This window comes from Zonotrichia albicollis, chromosome W (genome assembly GCF_047830755.1).
Source record: "Zonotrichia albicollis isolate bZonAlb1 chromosome W, bZonAlb1.hap1, whole genome shotgun sequence".
NCBI classification, from domain to species: Eukaryota; Metazoa; Chordata; class Aves; order Passeriformes; family Passerellidae; genus Zonotrichia; species Zonotrichia albicollis.
The window spans coordinates 16,815,648-16,832,164 of NC_133859.1; the positions used below are offsets into that span (position 1 = coordinate 16,815,648).

Below are 16,517 nucleotides of genomic sequence, written 5' to 3' on the forward strand. Positions count from 1 at the left end.
CCTCCCCTCAGTTTTTAACCCCAGGGTTTTCCCTTTCGGCCTCACCCCCGTGGGACTCAGTAGGGGGAGCACTCCCTCCCCTGGCCCCACCCCTGTGGGAACTGGGCAAGGACCACCCGCATCCCAGTCCCACCCCCTTGGGGACTGGACAAGGGACTAACCCCCATCCCAGCCCCACCCCCTTGGGGATCAGGTGGGGATCCAACCCCTCCCCTGCCCTCCCCCCCCCACCCCCTTGGTAACTGGGAGGGAGGACACCCCCTCCCCCAGCCCCACCCCTGTGGGAACCGGGCAGGGGGCCACCCCCCCACCCCTGCTCGGCCCCACCTTCTTGGGACCCGGGCAGGGGGAAATCAGAACCAGGCAGGGGGGCAGGGTTTTGTGGAGGGGGGGGTGAGGCAACCGTGGGAACCAGGGGCGGGGTTGCAGGATGACATCATGGAGGGTGGGGACATGGAGGGAGGGGGAGGAGTGTCCAAGGGAAGGAAGGGATTTTGAGACTGGAAGGGGTTGGGGGAGAGGACAGGTGGGCGAGAGGGATTGTGGGAAGAAGAAGGGTAGGTTGAGTGGTCTGCCATGTGGCCGCCACCATTTTGGCCCCTGACCATGCGGTCGGCACCATCTTGAATGCCAACCATGCGGTTCTGGCCATTTTGGGGATGGGGAGGGTCAGCACGTGAAATTGGGGAAACAGCAACTGGGTTAAAGAGGTGCAGGGAAGGTGCTCTGTCAGCCTGCACACAACTGCCAGAGCCAGGGTACTGAGTGGGAGGTGGCAGGCCAGGGAAACAGTGGCTGTGCCAGGTATCCTGCGATTCTCGAGGTGCCTCACTCATCCCACTCAGTTCAGGGGCAGAGGGTTTGGGAGGAGGGGTGAGGGAAGCTGTGGGATGCGAGGTTTGTTGTGGCTCTCTATTGGAATATGAATCCCAATATAACCAGTTAGATTGTGCCTGGGTCAGTGTGACCCTCGCTGCTGAGCCAAAGGCGGCTTCTGTGGTGCTTTACCCCAGAGATACCTTGGCTGCTGGAGATTGCAGCAGGGCACTGGTGCAAGTCCAGGCTTGTCAGGAACTCCGTTTACCTCAGGAGAGAGAGCTTCTGGCGATGGTGAAGAGAAGAAGGAGAGGATTCTGCTGGAGGGTTATATCCAGATGTTTATTCCATGGTTACAGAGGTCTGAACCGGGGCAACTGCTGCCAACAGAATCGAGGCCGCATGGTCTGAATAACCTTTTAAGCTCGGGGACAGGGGAAGGGGAGGGGACAGGTGAGCTACCAACCAGGTGGAAGGGGCAGGGTCTCAAGGGAGGATGACACTTAGACAGGCCAATGACCTCTGGGCATAGGGGCATCTTTTGAATTTGACTAACCACACGACGCCTTGCTGGAATCTTAAGCCTGATTGACAGGACTCACTCAGCAAGGGGGCGAGGGGGAAGGGAGAGAGCTATAGGCACACCTGGGGAAGGGACCCGGAAGCTAAAAACACACCACAACAGCTCTCCCTTCATTTCCTTCTTAAGAATTTCTTTTCAGACCAAAAGGAACACCGGGAAAAATTGAGACAGTGTTCTGTCTCCCTGATCCACCTTAGCTGTTAACAACACTCCAATTTTGTCCCATGCAGAGACAGAATTAACATTCTGCTGGGTAAACTGAGGGAAATGAAAATATATCCAGCAAACTAACTGTTTCAAAACTCCTTTGGAAACCTTAGTGTTTCCACTACCTGGATATAAATACCTCTCTGTGTTGCAGAAAAGTTTGCACCCATTCTGATGTTACACACTTTCTACAAAACTTTGAATCTACCTTCCTTACAAGTACAAACAGAAAACTGAAAGCACTGAATCCATAGCTAACCCGGGAAAGCCTCCACAGTTTCCCCTCTCCTCGGCTCTGAGGCAAGAGGCAGAACCGTGTGTGGCAAACCCCGCAGCTTTTAAAATGGCCAGTGCCAGCTGCCATGCCGCTGCAAGCCATGTAGCCGCTGCACCGGGGTCAGTGCCATGCAGGCCGGGTGTCCGGGTGTCCGTCGCTTGCTGGGGGCCGCCGCAGCCTGTGTGCATCCTGTCGCAGCAAAAACACAAGCTGCCACGCAGCCGCGGTAAATTGCTGCATGTGCAAGTCGTGTTGCCCGGACTCACTCTGCTGGCACCGCTCAGAGCCTGGGGCTGCTTTACCACTAACCGTGGAGGTCAGAGTCACTCAGCCGCATGGACTGAGGGAACTGGTGCTGCAGGGACCCATTAAACAAACCACCAGATGCACAAACCCTCACACTCGGGGCTGGACCTTTCCCCTGCACCGGGAACTAATGCTCAAACCTCAGGGGCCACCCTGGGGTTCCACTACCACTCGCGGGGGTTCACTTACCTCTCCTGGTGACCTTGGTTGGCTGGGACACTGTAAGAAAGTCCTCCATCCTGAGATTGGTCCACCTTGGGCTGGATGGGCTGCTGATCCCACCCTCGAAATTCTGTGCTGTCCAAATAGTGGTGAAGAAGTCAGAGGAAGCTGGAAGTCCTGGAAGTCCCAAAAGCTTACAAAAATCCACACGTGGATTACCAGCTTCAGCATGGCGTCTCAGACCTTGTGGGAGACTACCATGTGGGCACCAACTGTATGATTGAATCTGGGGGGTGTTTGGGTCCAATCCGGCTAGGTATGGACCTTAGCCCTTACAATCTTACATAGGACAGAAGCAAAAGACAAAAGGCGCTCTTTTCCTCTCAGGAACAAAGTCCTATTTTATTTCCTTGATAGGAGACACCAGGTAGTCCAGGTGACTTCCCAGGTGAAAAAGAGATGGTGGCCTCTGCCTGGGGGGGGGGGGGGGGGGGGATTTTAAGCTGAAGGGAAGGGGGGCAGAGGAAGAGGGCCACAGCCAATGGGATACAAGTGAGGAGGGGCAAGGGGAGGGGCAAACCAGGAAGAGACCACCAACACTGACACTTAGGGGGGGAAAGGGGAAGACCATATGGTATGATAGGATACAAATCATGTGAACAGTGCAAATTACCAAACACCCAGTGCAAATAGCTAAATAACTATTTAGTACACTACAACACCAGAACACCTGCAGTACACTGTTGAAGTGAAGGGAGCGACCCACCTTTGTTGATCAGCATCTGACTCCAATTTATTGATCAACTCGGCACTTTTTATAACAGTGCTAATTCACTTCATGCATATTGCAAAATCTGAGCTCCCGATAGGCTGTAGAGAAAACTTCAGCTCCTCCTTTTGTTTACAATACCTGAAGTTAGTTTACTGAAACCAAGATCAGTGTTCTCACCATGATATGAAAAGTTCTCAAAACCTTCATATCTGTTCCCAGACCAGCCATCTGTTCCCAGTAGCAGCCAAGGACAGAACGGTCTGAGAATCTTGTTGTTTATATAAAAGGTGGCTGAGAACCTTAATTATTTACAGAATCAAGCCTGGGAAAGGCTGCTTTACAGCAGGCTTCTATCTTTCCCTCAGCTGAGTACCTTCATGGCCTCTTTCTTTAAGCCATGCTTAAACCAGGCTCTCCACAGTATATCGATGTCATCATTGTGTGGGGAAACACGGCCATGGAAGTATTTGAGAAAGGAGAGAGGATCACCCAGATTCTGCTAGAAGCCAGCTTTGCCATCAAGAAAAGCAAAGTCAAGGGACCTGCCCTAGAGATCCAGTTCCTGGGAGTAAAGTGGCAAGACGGATGGCATCAGATTCCAACTGAAGTCGTCAACAAGATCATCGCAATGTCTGCACCAACCAGCAAGAAGAAAACACAAGCTTTCCTAGGTGTCATAGGTTTTTGGAGAATGCACATTACCAAGTAGAGTCAGATCGTGAGCCCTCTTTACCTGGTCTCCTGCAAGAAGAACGAGTTCCACTGGGACCCTGAGCAGCAACAAGCTTTTGCCCAGATTAAGCAGGAGATCGCTCATGCGGTAGTCCTTGGCCCAGTCAGAACAGGACCAGAGGTGAAGAATGTGCTTTTCTCTGCAACTGGGAACAATGGCTTGTCCTGGAGGCATTGTAAGAAGGTGTCTGGGGAGACTCGAGGCTGATCGCTTGGATTTTGGAGTTGAAGCTACAGAGGGTCCAAAGCCAACTACACTCGCACAGACAAGGAAATTTTAGCTGCCTATGAAGGCATTCAAGCTGCCTCGGAGGTGATTGGCATGGAAGCACAACTCCTCTGGGATCCCCAACTACCAGTGCTGGGGTGGATGTTTAAAGGAAAGGTTCCCACTACCCACCATGCCACTGATGCTACATGGAGCAAGTGGATTGCTCTCATCATGCAGCGTGCCCGTGTCAGAAATCTGAATCGCCCTGGGATTTTGGAGATAAATAAAAACTGGCTGGGAGGTGAAAACTTTGGTCTCACTGATGAAGAGGAACAAGACCCAGAGACACATGCTTAAGAAGCTCCACCATGCAACCATCTACCAGCAGAGGAAACACACTATGCTCTTTTCACTGATGGTTCCTGACACATCGTAGGGATGAACCAGAACTGGAAAGCAGCTGTATGGAGCCCCACATGACAAGTTGCACAGGCTACTGAAGGAAAAGGTGGATCAAGTCAGCTTGCTGAACTCAAAGCTGTTCAGCTGGCCCTGGACATTGCTGAGAGAGAGAAGAGGCCAAAGCTCTACCTTTATACTGATTCATGGATGGTAGCCAATGCTCTTTGGGGCTGACTGGAAAGGTGGAAAAAGGCCAACTGGCAGCGTAGAGGAAAGCCAGTCTGGGCTGCTGCTGAGTGGAAAGACATTGCCACTGAAGTGAAGAAGCTACCTGTGGAAATCTGTCATGTAGATGACCATGTCACCAAGAGTCGGGCTTATGAGGAACACCGAAACAATGAACAGGTGGATCAGGCAGCAAAAACAGAGGTGTCGAAGATAGATTGGCAACATAAGGGGAAGTTGTTCCTAGCATGATGGGCCCATGATGCCTCAGGCCATCAGGGCAGAGATATCACCTATAAGTGGGCACGAGACCGAGGGGTGAATTTAACCATGGATAATATATCTCTGGTTATCCATGACTGTGAGACGTGTGCTGCCATCAAGCAGGCCAAGTGAGTGAAGCCCCTGTGGTATGGTGGGCAATGGTCCAAGTACAGTTATGGAGAGGCCTGGCAGACTGACGACACCACACTGGCCCAGACATGCCAAGGCAAGCGCTACGTTCTGACCATAGTAGAAGCCACCACTGGATGGTTGGAGGCCTACCCTGTGTCTCACACTGCTGCCTGTAACACCATCCTGGGCCTGGAAAAGCAGGTCCTGTGGATACATGGCATCCCTGAGAGAACTGAGTCAGACAAGGGGACTCTCCTGGTTTAGGACAAATTTGGGAGAAAACCTCCAAAAGGGGGTCCCTCCAGAAAGCAAATCCACATGGCCCCTCCCCACAACCAGTTCGGGAAGGATTCCTCAGAGAGAAGTGGAAAGTACCTGTTTATTTAACAGGCAAAACACCCGCCAGAACACAAAATGGACAATGCCAGATGACAACACTCTTTCACCACTCTGAAAAAAATGACAAATTCAGAAAGTCTCTTTGGTGGGTGGTTGCTCTGTTTTCAGTCCCTCTGGCACTGGGGTAGCTGCAGCAGGCCACAAAGTGCAACCTCTTGGTGTTTCCCAGGTCCCAGTCCTAGCAGGTTTGAGTAGTTCCAAAAAAGGGAAAGGAAAAGCAGTCCAGGAAAAATTTGGACTGCTTAGCTAAACTAACTAACAAGCAGAAGCAAAAAGCAAGAGCAAAGCAGGAGCAAAGCAGAAGCAAGAGCAAAGCAAAGTGAAAGCAAAAAGCAAGAGCCGCACTATGGACTGCCCCGTCTGTGTGTCCAGCCAGCCATGGGGGAGTGGCTGATAGCAAAACCAAAACAAAATATTCTCTCTTCAGAGCCAGTCTTGAAGGCACAGAACATAATATCCAGCATAAACAGAACACATGAATGAGGATACAAGCAGCATAACATCACCCTAGGACAGGGACCCATTTCAAGAACAGCCTTATCAACACCTGGGGCTGGGAACATGGTATGGAATGGATATATCATATTCCTTATCATGCACCAGCTTCCGGGAAAGTTGAACAGTGCAATGGACTACTTAAGACTACCCTGAAGGCACTTGGCAGGGGAACTTTTAGAAATTGGGAAGTGAACTTAGCAAAGGCCACCTGTAAGGTCAACACCAGAGGGTCCATCAATTGAGTTGGTCCTGCCCAGTCTGAACCCTTGCACATAGTGGATGGAGATAAAGTCCCTGTGGTACATATTAAAGGTATTTTAGGAAAGACTGGATTAATTCCACCTCAGACAAAGAGAAACCCATCCATGGGATTGTTTTTGCCCAAGGACCTGGTTACACTTGGTGGGTAATGCAGAAAGATGGAGATAGCCATTGGGTACCACAGGGAAACCTAGTCTGAAGTGAGAACTGTGTGTAAAGTTTCATTGTGATGCAGATGGAAATAGAATAAGAGGCAGATAATGTCCTGGATTGCCAAGCTAATTGTATTCTATTTGCCATCTGTATGGCAGTTGTCTTCTGTTAAGTGGACAGTTTTCCTTATCTCTTCCACAACCACTCCTCCCTCTGGGGAGACATCTGCTCATAATAGGCTATTGAATATAATGACTGATACGAACTATAACATCTCATTGTGAGATGCTCCGCCCAGAGGGAGGAGCCAAGCATTCTTACCCAGATTTAATCTTGAAATTCTGGAGCACCACCACGGCTTCTCCACTGGATTTCCCAGAGGAATAGCTGCCTCTTCCACTGGATCTTCAGAGGAAGACTACACCTTTCTACAGGATCACTGCTCCAACAGAACCACACCTGACATTCCAGGAGGACTGCAGCCACAATTCCAATTGGACTGCTACCAACACCCTGACCATCAGGGTGTATTCTGACTCTGTCAGTGTTGTTTTAGTTTAGTGCATTGTTTATTTTTATCTTTTTTATTTTCTTCCCTAATAAAGAACTGTTATTCCTGCTCCCATAATTTTGCCTGAGAGCCCCCCTTAATTTCAAGTTTATAACATTTTGGAGGGAGGGGATTTGCATTTTCCCATTTCAGGGGAGGCTCCTGCCTTCCTTAGCAGACACCCGTCTTTCCAAACCAAGACAACATCTTAAAGGGCTTTTCTTGGGCACTTCCTCACTCTTCTGGATTCCCATTGTAGAGTTACCACAAAAATGAAAGGTTAAATTACCCAGAACCAAAATTTCCACTACCAAGAATTAAAGCGATGCAGATACAAAACACCATATAACCCACCACCTATTAATATGATTTGCTGACAATCACAATTTATACAGGATTTTTATGGCAGTATACCTGCAAAGTTATAGAAAGTTCTGATAATACCTTGGGTTCTGCTCGAGTTACCCCGAAGCTCGCTAGCAGCCACCTCATGTGGTCAGCAGAACCCCACCTTGCCAGCTTCCCAATACCCTTTCCAGGGGTCAGCAGTTTATATCAGATGTCTCTGACATGCTGCCTTTGCCAAGCACGGGCATCCTCAGCGTCTTATAGGCATATCTTGGGCCCCCCTTAATCCCAGTGAAACATACCTTATCTGCTGTATGGAAGGCTCTTGTTTCCCCCCGCAGTGAGCAGCCAGGGAGTGGAGGTCCTCTGGAAAAGACCTGGGCCGCAGCTAGGTTGTCCATTTCCTGGGTGATCCTGCAGCCAGACGAAGAGAGTCCTGCAGCAGTTGCCAAAACTGAGTTGGTGAATAAGGACTTTACAAATAAAATTGTATCCAGGTGTGTTTTATTCCAGCTGGGACGCATGGGGGCTATTTCCACCATATATGCGTACCTGGTGAGACAGGTTTCAGGTTTAAGTACACATTTATCCCACAGGCCCACCCCTCCCTGCCTACCCATTCCCTGCCCACTATCCGCTTCCTTGCACTTCATATTATATTTAGTCTTCTGTAGTGTCATGTCCATGGGCAGGGGTCCTCTTGATGAAGTAAGAGGTCTTCCTCAGATGTTTCCTGCTTGACCTCATGTCTGGACAGGGACAGTGGAGGTTTGGCTAACTCCCAGGTCACTTTGTCCTGGCCAAGACCAGGAGCCTAGTTCTTGGTGGCTCCTTAAGTAAAAGGTTCTGCTTTTTTTGGTTTCTACAATACCTCAGTCTTGCTTTAGAGTTTTCTTATCTTTATGGCCTTTACCTAGCAACTAAGTTGTTTCTACCTAATGTTGGGATTTTAGCTGACTAGAGATTGGAAAAGTACAAGGCCGTGACTAATTCCAAGTCCCGCACCTGCAAGATAGCATGTCCTTGGGCCTAGCTGTAGTATGATAACAAATAGTGAAAGAAACATGAAAAAAGAGAGATGTAACCCCTGAGGAATGGAGAAGAGCTGGTGTTGTGGTGTGGCCAATGGACGGTGTAAATTGCAGAATATTCATGAGCTTATTACTTGCTGTATAAGTGTCTGATGCTCTCTTCAATAAACGGAACTTGCTGATGACTCATATTGAGCCCCGAGTTTTCCCTGCACGCGACAAATGGCTCATCCCTGACAAATGGCTCATTTCTGCAACAAATGGCCGCCCGAACAGGAGACGACGCCCTACGGCTGATTTTAGCTTCCGAGCCACGGTCCGGTGCAGTATTTTGGTGTTGTTGGAAAAGAAATGAAATTTAGCAAAATGTTTTATTATAGTTTAGTTATGAGTTTTGTGTGAATTGGTTTGTTAAAAATAGTTTTGCAGCTGTTGATATTATGTGTTGAGTTCTGTGTAACCTTGGCAGGTAGCCTTAGGAACTTAATAAACATTAAACCAGGGTAGGAGAGTAAGAAGACTAACCGGTTTGGGGGGCAGCATACAATAGGACAAGCAGAAGATTTATGGTTTTGCTGGTGAACTAGAGAATGTATTACAAGGGGTCTGTCGTTTGGCAAAGGGCCACTGTTTCTTGGAGACTTTGTTATGAATTGCATGTATATAAAAGGAAAACACCTGTGTGTGAATTTCGGGGCTCTGATTTTGGGACGTTAGTCCTCAGGCCCCCGGGCCCTTCAATAAAGCGCCGCACAAAACTTATCCGAGTTTTGTGTCCTTTATCAATCGGGCAACAGTGTCAGTCCCGACGCAGCCCAGGAGGCACAAAAAGCGGATCCTGCTTCAGGCGACTCTATATAGGAGACCTGGAGAAAGGCGAAAGGGCGAGATTCGGTGCCCTGGCAACCTCATAGGAGAGTCCAGCTGACTGAATGCCGCCGACGTCCTGGAAAGGCTGCAGCGGGCTGAATATCAGGTTAAAAGGTAATACAGAGAGAAGCGGCATATAATCCTTTTAAATGCTTTTTAGAAAAGCGGGGACTATAGACTGTTGGTTTGGGAAGAGAATTCCCGAGATTGCTGCATATAGACTTGCAAAATTGTGCGTTGTGGTGCTAGCGCTGCAAGTACACGCACAATAAATCAGCGACCCTGCTGTGATGGCGGCGGCAGCAGCCGCGGCTTGGGGCGCCTGCGGGGCTGTGCCACTCTGAACTCGGCATGGGCGCTGCGCCATGGGGAGCAGCCGCAGCGAGCGGCTCCCCTGAGGCGGCAGTGGCGGCTCCAAGCGGTGGCAGGCACGGGCGGCTCACCTGAGGCGGCAGCGGTGGGGGGAGCAGAGCCCCGCCACGGGGGGAGCGACCCAGCCGCCATGTCTCCCGAAACAGGAAGCCCAGCGCGGGGGGGGACGCCCTGCTCCGACCCAAGCGGAGCGCGGACTGGAGCGCTTTTCCAGCGCGAGCGCTTCTCCCTCCGCCCCGCGCCGGCAAGGGCCTTAGTTTCGACTTAGCAATCTAAATAGACTGTACCTTAACAGACTGCAAGTATAGCTGCGCGGCCCAGCTGGCGCCGCCACGGACAGTGTCTCCAGTGCTCAAGGCTCGGTGCAGCCAGCCGGCGCTCAGCAGCAGAGACAACACGTGAGCCTAGCTTTTTCAGCGCACAAAGCAGTTAAGAGACCAGTGATGATAAATAAGCAACACCAAGGAGCATTACTATCAAGACGCTCCTCACCTAAGTTAAAAAGACTTTTTGTTCCTCCTGGCAGAGACTGTGAAACAGAAATCAGCGTGGTGAATGCGTTGAGCCAAATTTCGGCCAATTTGGCTTAGCATCCATTATGCTGCCTTAAAATCACCTGTATTAACATAGACTTTAAACATCAGATGCCCAGATAACTCAGTCAGTGGAACATCAAACTCTGAAATTGTATTTTGAAAAATTTGAAAATGTTGAAGATGTGTTAAAGCGATTGTATAAGTAAGATGTAATAAGTGTGCTTTTTGTATTCTTTGGGCCTTGCTTAGATGTAATAGATGTAAAAAAGCAAGCACTGAATTCAAAAGAATTTTTCTACAGGTATACCTTGAACAAACTCCTTATGTTTAGGTGCATTCAAGTGTAAAAATGCTGAAGCAAACACACGAAGAAAGTTGTTTTAGCTTAGTATTTTAGAGTTAGGCCTGTAAGTAAGTTGTAGTAAATTCCATATTCTATTCTATTTCTGTAGTAAGTTCTATCCGTTGCTAAGTAGTTTAAGTTAAATTGTCTATTAAGTGTCATTAAATGTTAAATACTGTTAAAGTTAAGTGTTTTTAAGTTTCATTTCTGTTAAGTTTAAGTGTTATTAAGCTTAAGTGAAGTTAGATTCTGTTACATTTAAATTATATTAGGTTTAAGTTATGTAGAATTTAAAGTCGGTTGAGTTCTGTTAAGTTCTGTTAAGGTTAAGGTCTGTTAAACTTAAGTTCTGCTAAGTTAAAGTTCTGTTGAGTTTAATTTCTGTTAAGTTTAAGTAAAGATAAGTTTAAGTGATGTTAAGTTCTGTTAAGTTTAAATATTTTAAGTGTTTTAAGTTTAAGTGCTATTAAGTTTAAGTGATGTTAGATAGATTTATGCTAGACGTTTGTTTTATGACTTGTGTACAGAGTGTTGTTGTGAACATCAGAGAAACTCTAGTTAGAAGAGACAATCAGAGACATTTGTGAGTAGAGCCATTCCTGTTTGAAGTATATCTGCTGTTTAAGAATAGAAAGCAAACTTACCAGACAATCGACCCAGATGAAACCTGCGCACATGTTGCTCCTTTAGCTTATTTTTGTAGGTTGTATTAGCACACCGGAGTTTTATTTGAGCCTTGTAGCAGAATAGAATCCTTTTTGCATCTGTTGTATGGCATATCCTATAAATAGTGATAGCCTTTTCGGTTTGTCTCCCTTGCTTAGATCCCTTGTAAGAGAGAAACCTTGCTAGTTGAGAATGCTGCTTGTAATGTAATAGTTGTTGGAATTGCCTATTCTTGTATTGCAAAGAGTGTGACGCAGTTAGCCCATAGAACTTTGCTTGTTCCAAAAGAAAATGGGGGAAATGTTGGGATTTTAGCTACCTAGAGACTGGAAAAGTACAAGGCCATGGCTAATTCCAAGTCCTGCACCTGCAAGATAGCGTGTCCTTGGGCCTAGCTGTAGTATGATAACAAATAGTGAAAGAGACATGAAAAAAGAGAGATGTAACCCCTGAGGAATGGAGAAGAGCTGGTGTTGTGGTGTGGCCAATGGACGGTGTAAATTGCAGAATATTCATGAGCTTATTACTTGCTGTATAAGTGTCCGATGCTCTCTTCAATAAATGGAACTTGCTGAACACTCATATTGAGTGTCCGAGTTTTCCCTGCACCTGTCAAATGGCTCATCCCCAACAAACGGATCATTCTGCAACACCTAACAATTTACATTCCTATGTGTTCTATTACAGGTTGTTTCTCTACTTTTATAAAATTGCTAAATAAGCTATATATATTTCTGTTTCTCCTCTACCCACTTAAGCATATTTTATGCTTCTAAAATCCTGAATTTTCACATGCATACATGTTTCCCATATCAATGGATTGCCACTCGTGTAATGCACAATCCTCCTATCCCCTTTGTGTGGTTTGGGGTGCAAAGAGGAACAAATAAACACACAAACAACAACAAAAAAACCAGTGTCAGGCCTGAAAACTAGAAATATGTTCTCCATTGACTTCTGAAAATATCCTGATTGTTATAGATGAGTAATGTAATATTTGGGTCTCACAATTAAGAGATGGATACTGTGTGTATATTTAGATGAATAGTGATGTTATTGTAATATGTCATCCCATAGTCCTCTTTCCCCTCCCCCTTGTAATAGCCTTAGAAGTCAGGGCATTTGGGGAGGGCTGGCTTATTACTAGGAGGTGCAACATAACAACACCTGACATCCAATCAAGATGTAAGAAAGTAATCTCCACCAATGGACAGCAGAAGAGGAATTGACTGACAAAACTTTGGGAGGGGCTATGGATATAAAAGGCAGAGCATCCATTTTGTAGACGAGCATGTGGCTGATAGTCACGGAGACTCCCAGCTCTGTAATTTTTCCTTATTCAGTCCTTTGTTGTAATTTTTGTTAAGGTTTAATAAACCTTTGAAATTTTAAAAGTGAGAGTCATTTTCTCACACTGATATTAAGCAAAGAAGTGGCACAGAAAAATCCCGCTCTCTTTTCCAGGTCATCAGTCTGTGACAAAAGGAGATGGCAAGAATGGAAAAATCTCTTGGCAAATTAAAAATATAGAAGCAAATATTCTAAAACTCTGTATCTCTACAAGGTAGCTGAGAGTTTTGCTTAGACAAATAAAATGCATTGACTCACATGGCCAAAATCCCTTAAAGCCAGCCCATTAGTTAACCTCTCTGTTATGAGCTGATGGGTTTCTCCTTGAGCCAGGTCTTATGAGCTCTAAGAGAACCTATCACACCCAAGATAACTCAGCTCCCTCGAATGGCATAAAATTAGCAGGATGGCTTCTGAGGTAGTGTTGGAAACAGAAAAGTCTTTAAAAAAGGCAAAATAATAAAGCTCTTATAGAGAAAAACACCCCACAAAAGCTATTATTTTCTTTGTTCTCATCTTTTTCTAGTGAATTACCCAGGCGCGACCTTTTGGCCTTTGTCCAATTGGGTAACCCCAGGTTTGAGGAGAAGTCCAAAAGGTCCTATGAGGTGTCTTTTTACCAAATTGAGGACAGAAACTTCTAGGCTTTTTGCCTTTTTAAGGAGACAAAGGATAATTTGGTCACTCCATCAACAGGGGGCACATTCCTACAATTAGCTCCCATTTTTTCAATGGGACAGGGATACAATGGAGTTTATTGACTATATTTCCTGGGCAAAATCTTATTCTCCCTTCAAACTTTGCATTATTATCACAAATCTTCCATGGTGCCCTTGAACAAGCATTTCCAAGATGACTGGATGGCAGAGAAACAGTCTCACACATGAAAAATGAACAGCAAAAGAGTTCATGGACTTGGCCACAAAATTACCTGCTTGAAAAGACACAAGGAATGTGATGGTGGTCACATGGGTTTTGCAGGTGAAGAGAGAGGCGAGAATGGTGACCTCATGTTCAGAAGGCTTGATTTATTATTTTATGATATATATACTACATTATAACTATACTAAAAGGAATAGAAAGGAAAAGTTCTCAGAAGGCTAGCTAAGCTAAGCATAGAAAAGAATGAATAACAAAGGAGCTCTCTCCGACTCTGTCCCAGAGAGAGCTCGGTCCTTGATTGGCCATTAATTATACACATCCAAGATGGGCCAATCACAGGTGCACCTGTTGCATTCCACAGCAGCAGATAACCATTGTTTACATTCTTTTTCTGGGGCCTCAGCTTCCCAGAAGGGAAAATCCTAAAGAAAGGATTTTTATGAAAAGATGTCTGTGACACAAGGAAGACCTGTTAAGTAGAGCTCCAAAGGCAGACTAACAGGTAGGTCGAAATAACATAATCACGAATCCATCCTCTTTAACATTATATGAGCAATTTCCTAACATGCCTCCTGCTTACCCAGGTTACAGTAGAGTGAGCAAGGTGTCCCATGTTTAGTCATCTTTGTGCTATGCAATTGTGAATGGCAAATAATCCAGGCTGAACACATCTCTCATGTCAATGAGAATATACACAGGCTATTGTTAAAAATATGTTAGAAGCTGTTGTAAAATAGTTGATAATTGTTAAGCATGTACTGTTAGTTTGGTTATTATATTGTAAAAGGGGTTAAATGGGGAGTTATAAGAAATACGGTACTCAATGTACCGTATTACACACAAGTAAAGTGCACCACTCCCCAAGCAAAACGAGCCAACTGGGACAGAACTGTAATGGGCCAATCAGGTGCCTAAAACCTTCATGCAATTGAAGGATCCAAAAGGAAATCAATCCAAAGGGACAAAAACCAGGGTAAAAAGGGGCATCTGACCCAGGGAAGCGGTGCCGCTCCACCTGGAACATTGGGGACATTGTTGCTGAAGAAGACCCAATGCCGGCGCTGCAGCATCCTCAACGGGAATGCTCCTGCTCGGCCCACAGGCCCCCTTGCTTTAGGCTTTTTCTCTTTATTATAATAAATGCTCAAATCACTTTAGTACTGAGAGCCTGCTCCTGTTTTTCACAGTTATGATCTACATCTCTCTAAGGTCCTCTTCTTGTGAAAAATGCCAATCACTTGTTTTTAAAATTTTAAAAGTTTAATAGTAATAAAATGGTTATAAAAATAGTAATATAATTAAAAAAAAATTGGACAATTAGGATTTAGGACAAGACGAGACAATAAGAACAAAGAGTTACCGACAGTCCGGGTACCTTTTTCTGGGCAAAATAAGCCCGAAAAAGGACACATGTTAACAGAGGATTAACCCTTAAAAGCAATAGCCTGCTGCATATTCATACATCTCACACATGATGCATAAATTCCATTCACAGAAAGGATTCTGGCTGGTCAGTGTCAACTTCTTCCACTGAATTCTGATGGTGTCTTCAGGGCTGAGCGAGGTGGGAAGAACTCAGTAAGAAAGCAATAAATTCTTTTTCTCTGAAAGATTTAGGTGTCCTGTGGCTGCTATCTCTGTGCAAGTCCTCTCTTAAAAAAAGCAACTTACATGGCATAGTTTATATTTTAACATTATGTTATAACCTAAAACTATATTTAACACACTGCTTAAGAAAATTAATACTGCTTAACTTTCTAACATAACACATATAATATTCATTTTAATATTTGCAAAAAGGCAATCATAAATTATGCATTTTTCACAACTTTGGACCTTATTAGCTGTCATGGTTTGACGCTGGCGCAATGCCAGTGTAAGAGATTTGATAAACAAAATGCCTTGGCAAAAGCAAACAGAAGTCTGAGAATTAAATCAAGATTGCAAGAAGATTAAATCAGACAGGTTTACCGGAAAAAGAAAATGCCATTAAACTCTGCAAGCAGGAGATGTTGTAATATGCATAAGTTTGTGTATGTGATTTTAACCTAATCATTGTAATAAACATTACTAGTCTTCCTAAAACAGTATATAAGCATTGGTAGTCCACAATAAATTCAGATTCTGATCACCTATCAGTATTCCCTATCTCTCTTCATCGCTGACAGTGGGGGATGCAGAAAAGTTTCAGTGGTGAAAGGTCCTGTCACAGTTGGTTAAAGGGAAATGGATATTTGGCACATCACAGTATTGTGCTTGCATTCTCCAATACGGTGCCATCTTAATTATACCATTCTGTAGTCGCCAAGATGCTGCTCTATTGACTGTACTATTACACCAAAAATCTCAATTCCAGAAACCAGAAGGATAACCCAAAAAATTACACATATCCCTGATTAACACCCGTATCCCTTCCAGCAATCAGGTTCCAGGAGGATCCCTAGGACACATATTCCAGTCAATTATCTTATTACAACATAAGAGATTCGAATGCCCAGGATAAGGGAAAATGTCAGTGTGCTTTAGAGGTTTCAGTTGCAGGCTTTGTCTAGACCACAGCCACATAAAAATTTTAAGATCCTTTGACCCAACTCCTGTACTGTTTGGGAGTGTTATACACCATGGGAGACTGACATTCAGTGAAAACTTTGTTTCATAATAGTCGGGTTGCCTCAGGAGGTTAAACGTATAGTCAAAAGGAAAATCCTCACAAGGAATGCTACAGCCCCCTGAAGCTGGAACTCAAAAATTCCCTGATAAGGAGGTCCTGTTCTCTATAACAAAAGCTTGATCCATTCCAACCTCCTCTGTAGGCAAAGTGAAGTCCATTTCAGGGTAAAAAGCATTGCAGACTCTGGCCCTAAAAGTCCTTGACTGAACCATAATATGCAAAATAAGTGTCATTTATTTCTAAGGACATATTAATTTCAGGGTGTTCAATTTCTCTACCACATGCCTCTACAAACAAGTGTTGGGCTTTCCATTTCAAAACTGTCTAATCTCAGAATCCCTAAATGGTAGGGAGAAAAACATATGGCTGTCTCTAGTCTCCTACAGTCACCAACAGTAATGGGAATTTTAAAAAAGATATTGCATCCTGTGATTGTTATTTTAAACTAACCTTTCTGCTTTTCATGTTTGAAATTAGGTTGTATGTTAAGGCATGTAA

General features: G+C 45.4%; 1 long non-coding RNA gene across 1 annotated transcript; it reads right to left on the reverse strand.

Moving 5' to 3' along the window:
* Positions 1-292: 292 nt before the first annotated feature.
* Positions 293-10,228, reverse strand: LOC141726883 (uncharacterized). Its single transcript, XR_012577836.1, has 4 exons — positions 9,859-10,228; positions 7,601-7,712; positions 2,379-2,486; positions 293-1,196 (listed from the first exon to the last, which is right to left on the reverse strand). It is a non-coding gene; the product is annotated as an uncharacterized LOC141726883 (long non-coding RNA).
* Between the last annotated feature and the right edge of the window lie 6,289 nt (positions 10,229-16,517).